Consider the following 17,756-nt stretch of genomic DNA (forward strand, 5'->3'; position numbering starts at 1 on the left):
GAGACATGACTGAGTCCATGTTGGCTATTCTTTCATTCCACAATAGTTTATTGAGCTCCGATTACATTTTAGACACCATCAAAGGTACTGGGGATGCAGTGGGGATAAAGAAGACATGGTACTCTGGCTCATGAAGCCTTAAGATCTGGTGGGTGGAGCTGTAAACAATACCATGGACAATAATAATAACAATATGATTATCTAGAAATGTTAACAATGGTGATAATCCAGGAGAGAGGGGATGGAGTCTTCCTACAGGGATGCGAGGAGGGGATGGATGGAGAGAGATGGGTGAAAGAACTGCCTGCGCTGGGAGACAGGTGGAGAGTGGGTGTGGGGGAAGAGGGAGGAGTCTAGGACCCCGCCCTGTTCGTCACTCTGGTGACAGCGTGATTTCGTTAATAGAGACCAGGAATAAATGGGAAGGAGCAGGTGTTCAGGGAGCAGAGGGACGAGTTCAGTTTGGGATTTCCGGGGGGAGATGAGCATGGTCAGCTCCACATGGGGGCCTGGAGAGCACAGGAGAGCTCCGAGCTGGAGACAAAAGTTTGAAAGTCATTTGTGGAGGCACGGGGCGGAGGTAGACAAGATGGCCCAGGATGGGCAGGTAGAGCTTAAGCCAGGGCTGATGGCCAATTACTCTTGGGAGAAAATCTTGGCATTTATAGGTGTTGGTTAGCGGATCTTGGACTCCCCCACTGCTTAGCTGTGTGAAGGCAGGTGAACGTGAACCCCCAGTCTCACTCATCCTTTTGCAAAACAGAGAGAGAACCCCGCCCCCAACACACACCACTGCCCCATGGCGGTGAGAGTTGTGAAAGTCTGCAGACAATGGTGACCTCAGGGCCTGGCCTGACCTCGGCTGCTGTGGTACTCAACCTGGAGGCCACTCCTCCGCCCCCAGGCAGGAGTCAGGCACCCCCCAACCCAGCAGTCTGGGTCAAGGCCTTGGCTTCTGGTTGGAGCTGTGCTGGGAGAGTCATGAAGGCAGGAGAAACATAAACACATTACCAGGCCCTAGGACAAATCAGTGCCAACCAGGGGAAGGCAAACAAGCGGCGGGATCAGAAAGACAACGGGCACTTATTACAGAGCCTCGGCGGCAGAGAAATTAGCACAAAGACGCCGACCTTCTGCCCAGAGGACGGGCGCGCACGATACTGAACACCTGTTGGAGCTGGGTTGTTCACTTAGGTTATCGAAACCAATCGTCACAACGGCCCTGTGAGAGAGTCATTGTTAGTAATAGTCCAGTTCAGAGGTGAGGAAACTGAGGTCAGATAGGCCAAGTGACTCCTGGCCAAAGTCACACAGCTAGTGAGCAACAGGGCCGGGATCTGAACCCAGCTCTGACACCTTGGCCATGATGGTGGACACGAGGCCTAGAAGAGATGGCTCCAGGGCCTCATTCCTCTCCCGGTTCTTTCTCACTCACCAGCTGCTGCCAGATTTCTGCCAGTAGCTTGTCAAAGGGTCTTAGAATCTCACACAGGCCCGGTAGAACGGTCTCCTTAGAAGGGCTGTGTGACCTTGGGCACATACCTTCTGCACTCTGGGGTCAGTTTGCCCAAAGGCACATGACAGAGTCAAGCCAGATGGTGCTAGAGGGTCTGTCCAACCCTGGCGTTGCAGGATGCCATGATTCTAAGCACTTGGAGTGCCCCCCACACACACACTGCCACCACCCACACCACCACAGAGCCAGATGGCAGGAGGCAGGCGTGGGCGTGGGGGGGCAGGGCTCCCTCTGCCGCCCCCGGGGCCTCGCCTCACTCTATCCCTGCTTCTGTTTTGCTGTATTTGACGGTGTCCACGGTTTCCAGGAAAGAAGAGAGAGGCGGAAAAGTTAACTTTCCGCCACCCACACAAATATTTTTGGCCGGCGTTGTCTACACGCTGCCAAGCCAGGAGGGAGGGGTTGGCAGGAGCACTTCAATTCAAGTCTCCCTCCCAAGGAGAGAGGACTCCCACCCAGCTGGGGGGCCCGGGCAGGCACCCTGTGGGCCTGAGCCCTGGAACACGCACCCTGCTCTGGGGCTAGGGGTGGGGGTGTGGGGTAGGGGTCAGGACCTATAACAATAATGGCAGCTGCCCCTTCATGAGCATCTGCTAGTGTTTGGCCAAGCCTTTTACCTAACACTGCTGTGGGGCAGGTGTGTGAGCGCTGTCTACAGGTGAGGAAACCGAGGCATGGAGAGGTAAATTCCGCATCCAGAGTCCAGGGTGGTGAGTGGTAGAGCAGGGTGTGACTAGAGCTCTTAGCCGCCACCCTCAGTGGCTGTAGACCCTGACTCCTGGGACCCCCACCGCCACTGAGGTTGTGAGCTCAGACACAGCGCACCTGTCTGTGTGAGCACCGCTCCACTGTGGGCAGGAGAGAGCCCACTGCAGCCTCAGCAGAAATGGGAGAGGCGTCCTCTAATGCCAGCTCAGCTCCCCCCAGTCCACATCCCTTAACTGGCCACGGTCCCTAGTACACTGAGCCTCGACAGGCAGGGTTGAGAGAGTCCAGCAAACCCACTGTCCTCCTCTCAGAGGGGAGCTCTGAGCCCGGAACCCGAGAAGTGCTTACCCAGGTTGAACTGCAATTCAGACGCAGGCCTGGCACTGGGACCCGGGTGCCCCGAGATCTGCCTCCAGCTCCTCATGTAAACCCCACTCCCCCCTGAGCAGTCAGCCTGCCCTGCTCCCTCCCCTGACCTCCCAGAAGCCCAAGCAGAGGCTGAGCGTCAGATGCCCTACAGTCCCCGCCCTGCAGTTCTGAGGGCCTGCTGAGATCTCCCGAGGCTCCTTCTGTTGTTGCTTCTGTAGTGGGGGGGCCTGGGGAACATGGCCACGGGAGCCTCATGTCCCTTCTGCTGCTCCTTATGTGGTGGGGGAAAGGTACCGGCTTTGCAATCAGATCTGAGTTTGAATCGTGATTCCACCATTCCGTGGCTGCCTGACCCTGGGCAAGTCTCTTCGTCTTTCTGCATTCGGTTGGCCCATCCATAAAATGGGTTAAAACAGAGCCTACTTCACAGGGTCATTGTAGGGATTATTGAAAAATGCAGGCTCGTTCCTTCACTGGTGGGGAATGGGGGAACGCTGCTGTGTGCTGCTCGCCTGCCGGGCTCTGGGGATGCTTGGCACACAGGCCAGGTGTGTGTAAAGTGCAATCTGGCCTCCCCCACCTCTCCGATTCCCCATCGTCTGCGGTGCCCCCAGCCTGCTCTGTGTCTGCAGCGGGAGGTTAAGGGAGTGAGAGGAGCTGAGGATCAGGGCTCAGGTAGGTGCGTTGCAGGGCCAGGGACTGGCATCCTAGTCCGGACTCTCCCACTGCCTTCTTGAGTCATGCTGGGGAAATCACAGGATGTGATTCTATAGGGGAGAGACTAAAGTATGCGGAGTGGGGAGAAGCAGCCCAGGAAGACTAGACTCTTCATTCCTCTGAGGCCTTTTTTAAAGCCCCAGAAGTCTCCATACCTGGCCTTCCCACCTGCAGTCTCTCCCTGTCTCCATCCTCTACAGGGTCTGGTCCATTTTTCTAAAGTGCAGCTCTGAATGTGTTGCTCACCTGCTCAAAAACCCTCCATGGCTCCCCATTACTCACAGAATAAAGAAAAGTGCAAACAAAGGGAAATGCAGATTCAAAGGCAGAGCTCATGATTCCCGGCTGAGGGGAAGGAAGGAGGGCTTCCTGGGGATGATGACGCTTCAGTGGGATTCGAAGGACTTTGACAGGACATGCTTGGCCTTCTGATGGATGGAACGCATTCCATCTATCAAGGCCCCGTGAAGGCAAGAAGGCAGGACCATTTGAGGATGAATCTGAAGAACCACAGGGGCCTGGATAGGAGGAGGCTAGGGTATGTGTGGCAGGGCAGAGGGAGGGGAGGCTGGGAGAGAAGGTGGCCCCGTCGTGACAGGTTTCAGTTGCCTCAGTTCTCTCCTGCTGGCTCGAGAGATGGCGTAGGGGGCAGCCCTACAGGTCTGGGGGAGCCCCTGCAAGGCCCAGCTCTGGGGTTGGGGCTTGAGGGAGCAAGGCCAGAGCGGAAGGTGGGAGGCTGAAACAAGGGCTGGTGTACAGAGATCCCCGCAGGAGGAGCATTTGGGGGCAATTTCCTCAGCATCTGGCAGAGTGCCTGGCGCATCATAACACTCGCATTGATAGTAGCTAATGCCTCTGCAGTGTTTCTATGTCAGGCACTGTTCCAGACACTCAGCGGACGTTAACTCATCTGATCCTCATCACGACCCTATAAGGAAGGCGCTATTATTATCCCCACTTTACGATAGGAAATGGGGCTTAGGCGACCTGCCACGCTCGCTGCTGGTAAGTGGCTGAGTCAGGCCTCATATCCTGATAGTCCAGCTCCAAACATCGCTCTAACCCCTAAGGCTGTACTGCCTCAATAGTTTAGGTAGCTATTGAATGAATGAATGAGCAGGAAGGATGGGAGGATGGGAAGATGGAAGGGAGAGAGGGAGAAGATTATCTCCCGTGCCTGGCACATAGTAGTCACTCAATAAATAGTTATCAAGTGGAAAAATGAATGTGGAGTGGCTGAGGCATTAATCAGATATACAGCCTAGGGGCAAAAGTGGAGTTCCCCTGGGGGAAGAGGTAACTCAGGACCTGTCCAGATGGCTCAGGGTGCGCCTCCCCATCCCAACCCTGTCTGGCAGCACCTCAGCCTCAGGAGCAGGGTTGGGGGATTGTCTAGCCTTTCCAGAGCTGAGTTCTCCCTGCCACTGGGAAGAGAGTTTCCGTTGTCCTCAAGAGTCTGAGCTGAGAGCACGTTCCTGCCTTAGTGCTTCTCTCCCAAGGAGTGGATGGGAGTCAAGCTGGGGGGGTCTCTTCCCCATGGCTCCAAAGGGGAATGTCAAGCCCCTCCACCCTCCAGTACTGGTGAGCACGGGGAAGCCCAGCATTTGCAATTACCTTGCTATGTGTTCTTGGAAGAGTCACTTCTTTTCAGTGGGCCTCAGTTTCCCCAGTTGAGAAAGGCCTTGGGCAGAGTGGCTGGTGGGCATGGGAGTAACTAAGGTTGAAAGTTTTCCTGAATCCTCCCTGGACTTGCCCTTTCCCAACATTTTCCGGTGGGCAGAGTCAGTCCCAGAGGGATGTGCAAGTGTGACCCCACGTTACTGACCCCTCCCTCCAGTCCTGCAGGACAGACTGACCAATCCTGGCCTCCTTCCTTCGTGTGTCTGCCTCCAGCCATCGCAGCCCTGCAGCCCAGCCTTAGCCCTGGCCTCTCCTTCTTCCTCCCTACTTCTTTCCTCCCCTCTGTCCCCATCCGCCTCCTGGGGCAGAAGCGGCCAGTGTCGGATGAGCATCATGTGAAGTTGGGGAGCTCTGAAAAGGTCAGGAAACCAACCCTGGTCGGGAGGTAGCTGTGAGGGGCCAAGCCAGGCACACCAGGTGGTCTCAGGAGAGATTTCAACCAGGCCTCAGCTCAGCCTCACCATAGCTGGGTAAACTTCAGACAAGTCGCTCCTCTGTTGAAGTTCAGTTGCCTCCTTGGTAGAATGGAGACTCAGTCATTCACCTATTCATTCATTAGACACGTAGGCACTGAATGCCTGCTATGCGCATCCACTATTTTAAGTGCTGGTGGTACAGAGTGAACAAAAGAGAAAGAACCCTGCCCACGGGAATCTCACGTGGTAGTTGGGGTGGACAGAGAATAAGTAAATAAGAAAGTATGCCAGACAGTGATAAGTGCAATGGAAAAATAATTAAGCAGGAAAGGGAGCGAGAGTGCTGTGTGTCATGAGAACAGAGAAAACAGTGGCATTGATATGACAAACCTTGACAGATGCCATCCTGTGTATTGCATGGCATACATATTTCAAGTTCACTATTATATTAAATTCTCATATGCAATTATAAAGACACAAAATCAACATTAGGTGGCAAACTCAGCAGCACAACCCCCCAAACCCCTGGGAGATCTACTTCTTATGCTAATATTCTGATTATTCAATCATTTTAGAACCTTCCTGTTCCACTATGAACACATCTACTGTTTAGGATTATTTTTTTTATGATCCGGTATATAAAAATATGATTTCACATGTTAGCATTGTTTCTTTGAGAACCTATTTTTCCAAGTTCATTAAGTTGATAGAGTGTCTCCTCAATGTGAAACACATGCTAGACAAGGAGTTTGAGGATAAGGATAATGATACATATAGTTGTTGTGAGGATTAAATGAGTTAACGTGTGTAGGTGCTGGACAAGAGGCAGCTATTGTCATTATAATTGTTAGGAGGGACTGAGGATACAATCAAACAAGAGCCACCATTTATTGAACACTGACCATGTGCGGGGCATGCACTGGTACATTCTATAAGTATGATCTTATTTACTCTCCGCAATAACCTTACAAGGCAAGCACCTACCACTATTCCCATTTAACAGATGGAGAAACAGAGGCTAAGGGAGAACCATCTCCGCCCATGGTCCCAGAGCAGGAGAACAACCAAGCCGGGTCCTAACCTGGGGTGCCTGACACCTGGGGCGGTCACTGAGGGTCCAGGGGGAGGCCATTTTGCACAGCACAAAGAACGCTTCATTCTAGCCCTGGCTCTGCCATGCCCTCTGCAACCTTGGCCACATCCCTCTGCTCCTGGGCCTTGGAGCAATTCCAGGGCTGGATTTGGGGTCTCCATGCACCCTTCCAGCTCTGGATTGCCCATGAATCCCGGCAGCCAGGATGCTGGGGAACTCGAGCCTGATCCAAATGGACACAGCGAACCCAGCCTGTTCACAGGATCAGCCAAGTCCCCTGCACGTCACATCTATTTCTGCCCTGCTGAGTTTATAAATATATGGGCCGGGGAGCCGGCTTCAGCAGAACTGGAGGGACTGAAGTCATGGCTATAAATACAGGGCCATCGCTGGCTGGGGTCGGGCAGAGGGTGCAACAGGGCCAACACCAGCCAGGAAAACCACACCCCAGGGGTCCTGCGGGCAGTCTGGTCTCCTCCTGGGCCACGAGACAAGGAAGGCCCAGAGGGGCAGGGACTTCCCCCAGGTCACAGGGCAGTGGAGGTCAGAGATGGGCCTGGCTCTGAGTGGAGGCTGCTCTTCATGCCACTACTGCCCAGGCTCACAAGGCCTGCCTCCCTCTGCCCTGAGGGGTCAAACTGGGCGAGCCCAGTTGGAACAGGAACAAGATATTATGATTTTACTTTATAAAATGAACCTCTACTGATAACATACTGCTTTTTATCTGTTGGATATATTGGAGTTCTCAAAATTTTCCTTTGAGAAGGTTCTATGACCAAAAATTTAGAAAATTACTAACCAAATCTGCCTCCCACTCAACAGGACCACACTTCACCATGCAGAGTGGCCCAGCCACGTGCTGGAGCCTGCCACACTGACCCCACAGCCAGTTGTGTGGATCGCTTCCCAACTCTGCACTCAGTGACATCACTTTGGCAGCTTGAAATCGGTCGTGGTGGGAGTCATTACACCATGGATATGGGCAACTGCTTCGAACCAGGGCTTCCCTCCCCCCCAGAGCTCCAGTTGTCAAGCATTTACCAGCATACCAGTGGTTAAGTCTGTGGCTAGTGAAGCCTGACCATGCCTATGTCCCGGCTGTGTGACCTTGGGCCAGCATTTCACCTCAGGGAGCCTCCATGTTCCCATCTGTGAAGTGGGACCCATAACCACACCTGCGTCGTGGACAGGTAATGTGAGGGCTAAAGGAGCTTTGCCCCTAGGGATTGGCACAGTGGCTCCCTAACTCGCCTGCCGATGAGATCACTCGAGGACCTTTACACTTTCCAAAGGCCCCGCCACGCCCCAGACCAATTCAGTCCCAACCTCTGGGGGCGCCAGTAGATTCTGAAATTTTCCAGGTGGTTCCAACGTGCAGGCAGGTTTGGGAACCACTGCTCACCTTGCCTGCCTCTTTGCAAGCACTCGGCAGCCGTCCAGGAACCAGAGGGATGGGGGCAATGCAGACCCCTCATCCCTGCTCCATTTAACTCAGGGGTCTTCATGGAAAAAAATTTGCATTAAAAGAGGGTGGGGATATGTTTGTTTGTTTGTTCTGTTTAAAGGTCTAATCTGCCTACAGGGTGCAGGAGATGCTGCTTCCAAGGACCACAGAAGGAGGGGCCTTCGCCTTCTCCCTTCCAGATGTGCGCCTGGGCGCCCCACACACTCCAGAGCAGATGGGCCACAGGCTTCTAAACCCCAAGGAGGCCCCACTTCATGTGGTACTCAGCCGGCCAGCTGGGGAGATGGAGAGACTGCAGCCTGGTCCCTCCCTCCCCTCCTGGAGAGACTTAGGCTGGCTCTTCTCGACCCACAGGCCGAGGGCTCACAAAGATTGGCTCAGCCCGGGAGACATCAAGCTGCTGGCTTGGAGGACTCAGATTAAGAATAGAACTAGCAGTGCTTATGCCAAGGGCTTCGGGCCTCGGCCTTACTTCTCCCTGGAACGCCACCAACAACAACCAGTGATAAAAATACTCATAATAGTGGCTGACATTTATTGGATTCTTCCTATGTCCTAGGATATACCACAGTGAGCATGTTGAAAGGCAGTCTAGGATACAACCGCGCTGTCCAATATGGTGGCCACTAGCCACACGTGCTGCTGAGCACTCGGAATGTGGAGCGTTCAAATCGAGAGGCGCTAGAAATAAGGAGTATGCCCAGATTTCAAAACTTAGTACCCAAGGAAGAATGTAAAATGTCTCATTAGTAACATTTTTTAGATTTATTACATGTTAAAATGATGCTATTTTGAATTTAAATAAATGTCTTATTAAAATAAATTTCACAGGTCCCTTTTTTTCACTTCTTTCTTTTTACTTTTCTAGAGTGGCTGCTAGAAAATTTAAAATTACACGTGCTTGCATTTATTTTGATGGACAGCCCTGGCATAGAAGTCAGGAGGGCACACTTTCTAGAGCCACACCCTCCGGCTTCGAATTGTATTCTGTATGCTGCCACTTACCAGCTGTGAGACCTTGGGCAAGGTACCTAATGCTCCGTGCCTCAATTTCCTCATCTGTCAAACTAGGATAATAACAGTACATCCTTCTCGTGGCTTTGGTGTGCTTTTAATGTGCCTGGTACAGAGGAAGCACTCAGCAAAAATCAGCTATCAGGGGCCATTTGGCACTGGCTAAGTGATTTCTTTGGATTATCACACGCCTCAATAGGTACTGAGCTCCCCGTCACTGGCGGTGAACAAGCAGAGCCTGAGAAGCTCCTTGGCAGGTCGCTCTAGGGTAGAGTCCAAAAACTGAATGTGGGGGGAGGCATGAGATGAAATGGTCTTTGAGAGGGCTCCCAGCACTGACGTTGCGTGATGCTGCTGTCAGCCCCTGGCTTGGTGTTCTCCACGAATCCTCTCTTCCTCACCATATCCTCCTTTCCTTTCCCAAATTTTCATTCAACCCAACTGAATGTAGTAGACACTGATAGGTGCCACTGGGGGCCAGCGTTGTGCAGGACACTGTGAGGAAACCAGAGGGAAAATGGACGTGGTTCCCATCTTCAAGGAGTCTAGTCTGAACAGAAGGGCTCGAGACGTGGCTTGAATATCTATAATACAAAGTGGGAGGTGACAAGCGCCCTGAGGAACACATCGCCTCTCTGAGCCTCAATTTCCCCGTCTGTACAATGGGCCAGTGATAGCACCACCTTCTAGGCATCGTTGTGAGGATTAAATGAGATGACGCAGGAGAAGCGCTCGGCCCTGTGCCAGGCACATGGGCTGGTTCGGGAAGCGTTGGTCTGCTGGTTCCACAAGGGCTGGCTTCACGTCAGTTTTGCTCACTATTCATTCATCCGGCCAGCAGTTTTAGAACACGTACTGTGTGAGCCAGGACTGCTCTGGGAGCTGGAAGCACAGAGGGATAAGATACTCTCCCGGGCTTGGGAATGTTGAGAGCAGGGAAGGGTGCGACAGGGAAGACAGACAATAAGCCAGCAGAGGAAGAAAGAAGCCAGGTAATTCTAGAAAATGAAAAGCGCCCTGAGGTGACAGTGGGAGGAGGCTCACCCCCTGCCATGTGGCAGCTATCGCGTCCCTAAGACCTAGTTTAATGTCTGGGACCCAGTAGGTGCTCAATAAATGCACGTGGAGCAGATCTCAAATGAGAGACACTATGGAGTGTGGAAGAGGGGGACTGATTCCGCCTGGAAGCCTTCTCTGATTGGCGGAATCAGACTGTCAGTCCATCAGCGACCTGGCAGGCTGGGGAGCAGGAGCTCAGGGCAGGAGACCTGGGTTCAAGTTAGAGTTACAACCTGCCGCCTCCTACGAGCCACTGACTTCAGGCAAACCCTTTCTCCCCACTTGCCTCAGTTTACTCCTCTATAAAGTGAGGGGATGGAGATGCTCGCCAAGGCTTCCTCTGACTACGGTAAGTCCGCGAGTTACCTTGTCTAAGCCTCTGTGTCCTGGTCCTGGTGGCCAGTGGGGGTGGGAGTTGAGGCCATGCAGCCTGGAGAGAGCAGGGCCAGGGAGGTGTGCCCAGGCCTCCCTGGGGAGCCCTCACCCTCAGCACCAGCTGTGGGAAGAGCCGGAGTCAGGAGACATTGACTCAGTGGCCAAATGTTGGGATTGGAAGGAGCTAAAGCCTTCCTCTCATGCTCGAATCCCCTTCCACTCGGCCCCCAACCTCAGCTTCTGCATCCCCGGTGTCAGGGCCTCACTTTCCCCAACGGCAGCTCATTCATTCCATCGTTAGCATCCCTTTTCTGCAGAGGTGAAATCTTCCCCCATTACCCCCGATGATCTTAACCCCACCCTTCAAATATGTGCAGAACAAATTCAGCCCTCTCTTCTGTTCCGTCCCTCAAGCTAGACCTCAGTCCCTTCAACTATTCCACATGGAAAGAATTTTCTGACCCCTTCCCATCCTCTTCACCCTCCTCTACTGTCAGCCGTCTGCCAGATTCTCAGAAGGGAACTGACCACAATATTCCAGGAAAACCAAACCAGCACAGACCATGGCAAGACCATCACCTCCATCATTCTGGGCATTCTATCTTTATTAATGCAGCCTAACATCAGATTATCTTCCCTCCCCTCCCCGCGCTTTTCAACAGCTACATCTCTGCTGGATTGTATTGTCCTTAGGATTCACAAAGACATCACTATACAACTGCTACTGTTCTGCCACATCTTCCACATCCAGTACCTGTGCAGTTGACATTTTCAGCCCAATGGAGGACTCTGATATGTATTTTAGTTAGTGTGGACTTCTGCTGAAAAGGATTCTCAATGAGTGGTGGAACCAAGATCAAAGAAAATAATAACCACCACCATCACCCCCCTACACACACAACACACACACACAGCATGAAATAAAATAATGGAAGAGAAACATGTCTTGTCAACAGTTATCCAAAGCTATTATTAAGGAAGCTCGGCACACACTTGCTGAGGCAACGGCTGGCAGTGAACAAGTGTGAGGATGTGAGATACTGGACGGTGTGTCCACGGGTCAGAGGGTCTCAGGGGTCAGAGCAGGTGAGGAAAGGAAACTACAGCAGACGATGCTGAAAGAGGAGGCTGGAGGACACTGAGCCTGAAGGCAGACGTGAGAGCTTGTCTACCCTAACCCCCGCCTCTCCTCGCCTCTGAAGCCTTGGCTCAGCTCACACTAGGACATCCAGCCCCGCTCCTTCCACTCTCTGTGACCACGGCAGGTCACTTCCCCTCCCTAGGCCTGAAAAAAGGGCAAAATCATGCTGTTCACATGGTGTGACAGTGGGGGTGGAAGCGCTGCTCTGGGGCCTGGCACAGAGCCAGAGCCCAGTCTCAGAGAGGGTGTGGGGCAGTGGTCAGCCAGTGGGTTCTGCGCTCTGCGACCTACTCTGGAGCAGCCACTGAGCCAGCTGTGTGACCTTGGGTGAGTTCCTTCGCCTCTCTGAGCCTGTTTTTCCATCTGCAAACCAGGGCTAATTGCAATGCCCACTTCGTAGGGGTGTTGTCAGAGCTAAACAAATGTGTATAAGTGAAGAGCTTCGAGCTGCACAGTGAGTGCTTGAAAGGGGTCGTGCTGCAGCGAGGGGCTGAGCTGGGGTGTGTGGCGGAGGCGCAGCCGAGCGAGGGGGCTGAGCCAGAAGGAGCTCCAGAAACCCTCCATCTGAGCGTCCATGCCGTGTGTGTGTGTGTGTGTGTGTGTGTGTGTCTGTATGTTCACGTGTGTGTGTGCTCTGTATATATATGTGTGTGTCTGTGTGTGACTATGTGTCTGTGTGTCTATGTGTACACCTGTGTATGCATGTATCTGTGTGTCCGTATGCCAGTGTGTGTATCTGTGTGCGCATCTGCATGTTTATGTGTGTGTTCTGTGTGTATACTTGTGTATGTGTGTATCTGTATGTCTGTATGCCGGTGTGTAGCTGTGTGTCTGTATCTGTGTGTGCACGCGCGTGTGTGCTTGCATGCGTGTGGCAGGGCTGTTGGAGTCTGTCTGCAGAGCTGCTGGGAGCGGCCCAGGAGGTGGCTCAGCCAGACCAAACAACCCCAGCGCCCGAGCTCCAGGCTTTTCTCCGACTATTTGCTTTCTTTCTCTCCTTTCCGGTTCCCCGTTAACCGGTTCCTGCCTCCAGCGAGCAGAGTGGGGAGGGAGGCCCTGGCGGGGCAGGCATGGGCCCTCCCTGCCCCGCTCCCCACAAGGCTTCCCACCATCTTGCCTCCACCCCTCCAGCCCCTGCCTCACTGCCACGACCCCCCACAGGCCCCATGCCTCTCTGAGCCTCGCGTTCCCTGTTCCCTCTGCTAGGAAGCATCCCACTCCCGCTGGCAGTGGTCCTGAAGAGCTCTGCTACTGCCCGCCCTCCGGGGGCCTGGGCATGACATCCCTCCAGCAGGCGTTTCTGATCCTGTTTGTGGTAAGATCTGAACCCAGCCCCTGGGGAGAAACCCTCCTGGGGCTCCCTGAGCCTCTGGCTCCCTGGCCTTACTACCTACAAAGGCTGTGGCCCCGCCTGGGGACTAGTGGGACTATTTAAGGGGAGCATTTTGAGGGGTAGGGGCCCCTGAGGTCAGCCCAGGGCCAGGCCTCAGGCCTCCAGCTCCCGTTCAGCTAGATGGCGTCCACCGAAACGCTGCCAGGGAGCTTTAGCTTACTCTTAATCCCCACAGCCGCCCTGATTTTACAGGTAAGGAACTGGGACCCAGAGGAGCTAAGCAACCCACTTGAAGGTACACAGCAGGTGGGGGCAGGACTGGGACTGGGACTGGGGCCTGGGAAAGAGGAGGTGCTCTCCCCTCATCTCAGGGCACAGCCCTCGGTGTCCCCTTCTCCCCTACGTAAAGTGGCGATGACGCCCTCCTTGCGTCAGCAGAATTATTCACAGGCCCGATAGCTTCGAGCTGCTGTTTACCGAGTGCCAGCTGCAGGGTGTGCCAGGACGGCTGTACCATCAGCTCATGAATCTTTATGGCAGCCCATTTTACCAAATCAGGAAAGCAGAGCCGAGAGAGACGCCGCGACCTGGCAAAGTCCACTGCTGCAGCAGGAGCCGAGAGCGGGTTGACCTGATCTCTCTTCTTCTGTTTCTTTTTTTCCTAACCCAGCAACAGACTTCAGCTTCCCTTGGCCCGAAGTCAATGCTGTCACCAGTGGACCTGTGTATGACTCTATATGTACACCGCGTGGTCGCCACTCCATGCTGCCTCTAGCAATCCCAGGAAAAAGAAATCAAGGTGAAAGCTCAGACAGTGGAGCCCCAGGGCGTCACTGTGGGTGGGTAAGCTGAGTCTAACTAGAATCCTCTGCCTCCTTCTGAACCCATGGCATAGCCCACCAAGGGTGACATGTTTAACTGGACCCTGGTCCTAGGAACAGTTTCATTTTTCAAAGAAGAAGATTCCTTTAAGAAGACCTTGCTCTTTAAGCCCACATCCTCCCCACGAGGCAGCGCCGCCTCCCACTCCCCGGTCGGGCAGATCTCTCTCTAATGATGCCATAAAGCTGCCCAGCGCATCATAAAGCAATTCCGTTTGCCCTTGGCCTTGGGTGTAACTGCTAGGAGTTCCACAGCACCCACAAGGCCGCTGAAGGCCAGTTAGAACGTGGTAAGTTCTGCAAGCAGGGACTGTGCCCCTGACCCCGGCCAGCTGCTTCCCCTGGATTTGAAACAGCTGGTCCAGGCCCCAAGGGAACCTGAGCCCAAGGAGTGTGGATGAGTCCAGGTGGCCCATCCCTGTGCCAGGGAGCACAACCCCAAAACTCACAGGGTTCTTCTCCTCCCTCCCCCCGGAAGGCACTCTAGAAGGACAAGAACCCTCCAGAAGTAGATGGATGTGGCTCCATCCTAGGGCAGAGCTGGAGAATGACTGCAGCCTCACTGAGGACAATGTCTCCTGGGGCCTGTGGGCACACTGAGGCCCCAAGAGGATAAGGAGTTTGCCCTGGGCTCCTTCCTCTGCACCTGCTGCCTCCCCAAGAAGAAGCCGTGAATTCATCTCCACCCAAGGAGACCATGCACATCCTTGGGCCCAAGTGTGCTGCTCTCTGCCTATTGCAGGATGAGACAAGAAAGGACAGTCTCGGAAGATACACTTCCTGCCACGGCGCAGGGTCAAGCTTGCCTAGAGAGTTGGTGATGAGACAAATCACCAATGAAGATCCACAGATAAACAGCCGTCACAATCAGGAGGAGCAATGACGGCAACAGCACGCCGCTTAGTAAGGGAAGGAACATGGGGAAGCACATTCCTCATATCACCAGCTCCAACCAGCGCAGCCTGGAGAAGTAACCGGGCCTCTGCAGAGGGGTTCCCCACGCCCCCTCCAACCTCCCAGTGCACCTCTCCTGGGCCAGCCCTGGGTTGGCACGTAAAATGCAGCCAAGTGGCCAGGGAGTCAGGGATGAATGGCAGGAAAGGCTGAAGCCAGGGCGGCCCCTCGCCTACCCGCCCATCCCGGTGATTCAAAGCTAGGCTGAGGCCCGACAAAGCCCTTGAAAATGCCAGTCAGGGAACAATCTCTTTCCCATACTCCCTGCCTTTGACCTTGGGCACACAGCCCCAACCTGGGATGGGCTGATCTTTTTCCCAGCTCTGCCCATCCCATCCCCAGTTCCTTCTCACACGGCGCACATAGCACAAACAGCGTACACATCATACACCACACACACACACACACTCCACGGTGACAACTAGGCTTTCCACTCTAATCACACAATTACAGGACTGCCAATTTGTGGGGGCCAAATGATGGTCTACACAGCAGATCACATCTTCAGGTCCTAGATAGCCAGAATCAACACACTTGTGAGCATTTAAAATGGTAGAAGCACAAAGAAAGCGTGTGCCGAAGTGGACAGGGCCCTAGGGATCCTCCGTGGTCCCAGTCTTCATTCATTTAGCTTGTTTATATTTTTATTTAACTCCACTCCCTGGTTTGATGTGCTTTTCTATATATTTTTTTCCCAAGTGTAGGTGAAAACAACACGCAATCCTTGTTAAAATGAAAACTGGCAGTCCACGTGGCACCAGCTCATGAGCTGCCAGAGTGGTGCACACCACACTTTGGGAAATTCTATCTTGGTCCAACCTTGCCATTGTAGGGGTAGGGAAACTGAGGCCCAGACAGGGGAAGAGACCCATCCAACATCCACAACAAGGCAGAGGCAGGGCCACCACTTGAACCCAGAGGCCAGCTCCCAGCCTTGCTCGTCTGGGAGGGAAGACCCAGGACTCGGGCCACCCAGGCCCCCAGGGTGCCCCAATTTGCCACAGAATCTGAGTGCAGCCTTTTCCCCAAGGAGTGCTTGTCCCGGTAACCCTCGACCCCTCGGGTTCGGATGGCCCCCATACTGTCTCCCTGAAGCATTGGGCAGGCTGTCCCCCACTGGGGCTTGGTTCCCTCACCTTCCAGGACTACAGTGAAGACGCCAAGCTCTCTGAAAAGATGCAGACAGATGCGGGAGAAGAAACTGAGAGCAGCCCCTTTCTCGACGCCTCAGCCTTCCTCTCTGGGAAGTAGGTAGAGGTTGTACAGGTGCAAGAAGACTGAACTGGGCTGGAGGAAAACGAATGAAGGAGGATAGTGGCCACGGGGAGTCCCAGCATAGAAGGACCGCCACCAACTCAGTGAGGGTCTCCTCCCCCCAGACGATCCCCTCAGGAGGCCACTAGCAGGCCCCCAGGCTCTGGGTGACAGATCGGAGTCTGCCCAGGACTTAGGTCACAGGAGGCCGAGGGGGAGGCCAGCTCGGCCCCGTGAGCAGGGACATCCCAGCGACCTGCAGACAGGCTCACATGTCCGCACACCACTCATCCATGCAACATGCACACACACACAGAACTCAGTCGTTCACTCAGAGTCTGAGACGCTCTCACTGGTCCGATGCAAACGACCCCAACCCTTCCTGCCCCAACCCCGACCACCCTGGGGCACACGGCAGGGCCCGCCTGCATCTTTCCTACCCCCATCCCAAGCAAGCCCCAGGCTTGGCCGCGTCTCTGTCCCGCTGCCTGGGAGACACATGTGGTTTCAGTTAGCAGCAGAGCGGGCATTTCCGTCCCAGACGGCCGGGCCCTGCCAGGGCCCCGGCCCCACAGGCACCCGCCAGAGGGGCCACCTTGGCCCCCACTCCTGCACTGGCCTTTCCAGGAACCCCGGAGGCCCCTCTCCCCAGGAAGACCCTGCTCTCCTTCTCCGAGCTCGCCCCCTCACCTGGAGCTAGAATCGGCGCCCATCCGCACAGGGGCTGGCCATGCCCCGGCCCCTGGCCCGGCTGCCCGCCTGCCTTCTCGCTCTCGCTCCGTCTGGGAGCAGGCTGAGCGGGATGGGAGGAGGGCAGGGTGTCAGGGGGGCGGGCGGGAGGGAGGGGAGGGGGCGTGTGGAAATGAAACTTTAATAACAGAGCCCCTTTTGTTTCCGAGCATATGGGATATTTCATACATACTGAAGACATTAGCCGTCTATATTTTTAAGGGCTCGGGCTAGAGGATGAATAAATACAGCCCGTATTCCGCTCGGCAAACATGCACATGCAGAGCGCTGACTTCTGGAGCATTTCAAAACCCAAAGAAAAAGCCCCCAGTGACACCAGACACTTAAAGATAAATATGTTTCCAAAACCTCAGGCTCGCCTCGCCCCCTCTGACAGCCACCTGGAGGCCCAGGGGCTCCTTTTCTCCCGCGCCCTCCCTCCACCCGCTCCACCTTCTGATCTATGGGGGGTAAAGCAAGCCCCTCAAAACCAGGCCCCCATCCCAATTCTCTTTCCCAGTACCCCCAACCCCAGCAGGATCCCAGAGTGTCAGAATTCCTAAAGAGCTTGGAAATCTTTGTCCTCCTCATTTCAGTGGACCAAGGCCCAGAAAGGGGCAGGGACTTGCCTGAGGTCACATAGCAAATCAGGATCTTGAGTCAAGGGGCAGTGCCTTCTTCTTTCGACAGGAGGACTCCCCCATTTCCCCACCTCGGGCTTGGGGGTGGGGAGCCTCCCAGGCCCCAGAGGGAGGGCCGAGGTGTGGGCTAGGAGAGTGCCCGCCTGCTTTTCCCACTAGAATGCTGTTCTGGGCACCCCCCCACACCCCAAGTCTGGGCACCCATCCAGGGCAGACGTCAGCAGGGCTGGGAACTGGGCCGGCCCCAGGAAATCCCCTTCAGGCCGGCAGATCCCAACAGGCCTGGAGGCCTCAGGTGCGGGAGCTTCCCTCCCTGATAGCTCGGCTCCCAGTCCCTTGTGTCATCCATCTGCCCTATGGGAGGAAAAACAGAGGCCTAGAGAGGGCCGGGCCTTGGCCTTGGCCAAAGTC

At 54.6% G+C, this 17,756-nt stretch overlaps 1 protein-coding gene across 4 annotated transcripts in view; it reads right to left on the reverse strand.

The window, feature by feature from the left end:
• The window catches only part of SYNPO (synaptopodin), a 54,823-nt gene extending 37,308 nt beyond the window's left edge, over positions 1 to 17,515 (reverse strand). Inside the window, exon 1 of one of the 4 annotated variants that reach the window (XM_005599293.4) lies at positions 17,334 to 17,507. The gene's annotated coding sequence lies outside the window, so the exon portion shown is untranslated. Of the gene's footprint in view, positions 1 to 15,857; positions 16,009 to 16,665; positions 16,766 to 17,333 lie in introns of those variants that run through there. The other 3 variants (XM_070233015.1, XM_070233016.1, XM_070233017.1) reach the window with 3 other exon arrangements.
• Positions 17,516 to 17,756: the final 241 nt, after the last annotated feature.

Source organism: Equus caballus, chromosome 14 (genome assembly GCF_041296265.1).
Source record: "Equus caballus isolate H_3958 breed thoroughbred chromosome 14, TB-T2T, whole genome shotgun sequence".
Taxonomy (NCBI): domain Eukaryota; kingdom Metazoa; phylum Chordata; class Mammalia; order Perissodactyla; family Equidae; genus Equus; species Equus caballus.